The 2060-nt window shown below is 41.8% G+C and overlaps 1 protein-coding gene across 1 annotated transcript in view; it reads left to right on the top strand.

The window, feature by feature from the left end:
• Positions 1-2060, top strand: part of LOC107753065 (ankyrin repeat and fibronectin type-III domain-containing protein 1-like) — a 77585-nt gene that overhangs the window by 33393 nt on the left and 42132 nt on the right. The window lies entirely within an intron of this gene.

Here is a 2060-nt window from a genome sequence, read left to right as displayed (position 1 = left end):
ATATTACCTTATTTATTACTTATATTAGCACTTTATAATTAACACATACATATATATATATTAGTAGGCTATATTACATAACTTTATTGTAATAATATATAATTTTGTGCGCAATCGGTCACACCCACTGAAGGCTCGTCAGTAGATCACGCGTGCGCTGATAGCGCTGAAGTGAACTAACCCTGAAACATAACTTACATGCTTACATGCCCTGAAAGTTACCTCCGATTTTGGAACCGAAAGCTGAGGTTATCTGCTCGCTTATACCCAGACATACCCAGGTATGTCACATAACCTACTTTCTGGAATACCCCCCAGAACAAACCAAGACATAACGGCTCAGAAATGCAGTACATGACACGCAAGACTTCACAATGAATGATTGAATGAACCAGGCTATATATAGGGTTAGTAGACAGGGTTAACAAGAAACAGGTGCAAACAATGAGTGCTGATGTGTCCAGGCAAAGGATTATGGGAAATGAAGTCCAAGACTGAGTGACAGAGCTATGGGATTGAGTGCCCTCTGGTGGTTATCAAGGGCACTCCTGCTGGTGATCGTGACGGTATCAAATATTCTTAACCATGTCTGCATTTGTGATCGGAGAAATGACAAACAACAAGTGCTACTCTACACTGCTCAAAACTCGCGTTTGAATCTAAGCTTCTGAAGGAATATTTGAAGAGCTGCTAATGATGCCGCTTTAACTAAATCAATGGAACAAAAGAGAAACGGCATCACATAAAAAGATAAACGAGTGAATCAGGAGCCGATGCGAACAAATCAAAATTTCATACCCGCTCACCTGCGCTGCTGCATTAACCAAATGTCAAATAAAAATAAATCCATGCAGGAAAAGTGACGGGTGATGTTCTAGGCAGTTTAAGGTCATTTCATATGGAGAATAAAACTAGTTAGTGAAACATTGATGACAGATTGATCAGAACCTGCTCACTAATGAGTAAAAGTGACGTGAAAAGTGACACGGAGCGGTTTTGTTGCACAAACACTAAGTGTGATGCGCCACTGACCTTTAGTTTAACTTTTATTGTTGCAACAATTAGTATTCAGCACAAGGTCAATTCATATGGAAAATAAAACTAGTGAGTGAGACATTGACGACAGATCAGATCAGCACCTGCTCACTAATGAGTAAAAGTGATGTGAAATGTGACGCTGAGCGGTTTTGCTGCACAACTTTCCAAGTGTGATGCGCCACTGGCCTTTAGTTTAACTTTTATTGTTGCAGCAATTAGTATTCAGCACCGTTTAGAACACCTCCCTCCCTCTCTCTCTCTGTCTCTCTCTTTCTGTTTACTGCACAGTTAGTGAAGCTTATCGCCTGGCAACCACAATTAAAGTACACCAAGTCAGCAATAGCAGAGAAACAGGCTGATAAAACACTAAAACACCTCCAGCAGTGAGAGCGAGACAGATAGACAGACGCTGTTAGTCTGTACCTGAAGTGAAGGGAAAGCGAGTGCGACAGGTGAAACTGGAACTGCACAGGTATGTGATTAGCAGAATGCCTGAGGACTGTGTGTGTGTGTTGAGTAGTTTTGTTAAAGGGTTTTTGCACTCTAATCACACTCGTTGCGTGTCGACATGCTGTGTTGAGTGATGCTCTCAGTGAGAAGTTCCCATATGGTGGTTACACTTTTGTCACAGCACTCGTTTGCACTGATGAACGGCTAATTCGTGTGGTTTGAGGCTGCTGAGGTGTGAAAAGTCTGAACACTGGAGATGATGTTCTGGGATTTCATTTGCTGTGATTGCGGCGCTTGATACTTGACTGTAGAAACGCGGTACTCACAGTGGCAGAGGAAGAACATCATAATCATCATCAGAGGTTAACAGGCGTATGAATAACTTTGTATGAGTGAAGGTTTAAAATCATACGTTAGATGTCATAATTCAGTGTTTTTCTGTGTCGGAGACTCTGACAGGTAAAGGTCAGAATCACAGCAGTCATCATCCTGACTCCAGCTGTTAGCTTTGAAACAACCACACACCCTTTCAAATGTCACCACATCTGTCTGTCTGTCCATCCATCTGCCAC

This window comes from Sinocyclocheilus rhinocerous, unplaced genomic scaffold (genome assembly GCF_001515625.1).
Source record: "Sinocyclocheilus rhinocerous isolate Xijiao unplaced genomic scaffold, SAMN03320098_v1.1 scaffold1493, whole genome shotgun sequence".
Lineage (NCBI taxonomy): Eukaryota > Metazoa > Chordata > Actinopteri > Cypriniformes > Cyprinidae > Sinocyclocheilus > Sinocyclocheilus rhinocerous.
Note: the sequence above shows the minus strand (reverse complement) of the source record. Positions and strands in the feature narration are given on the sequence as shown.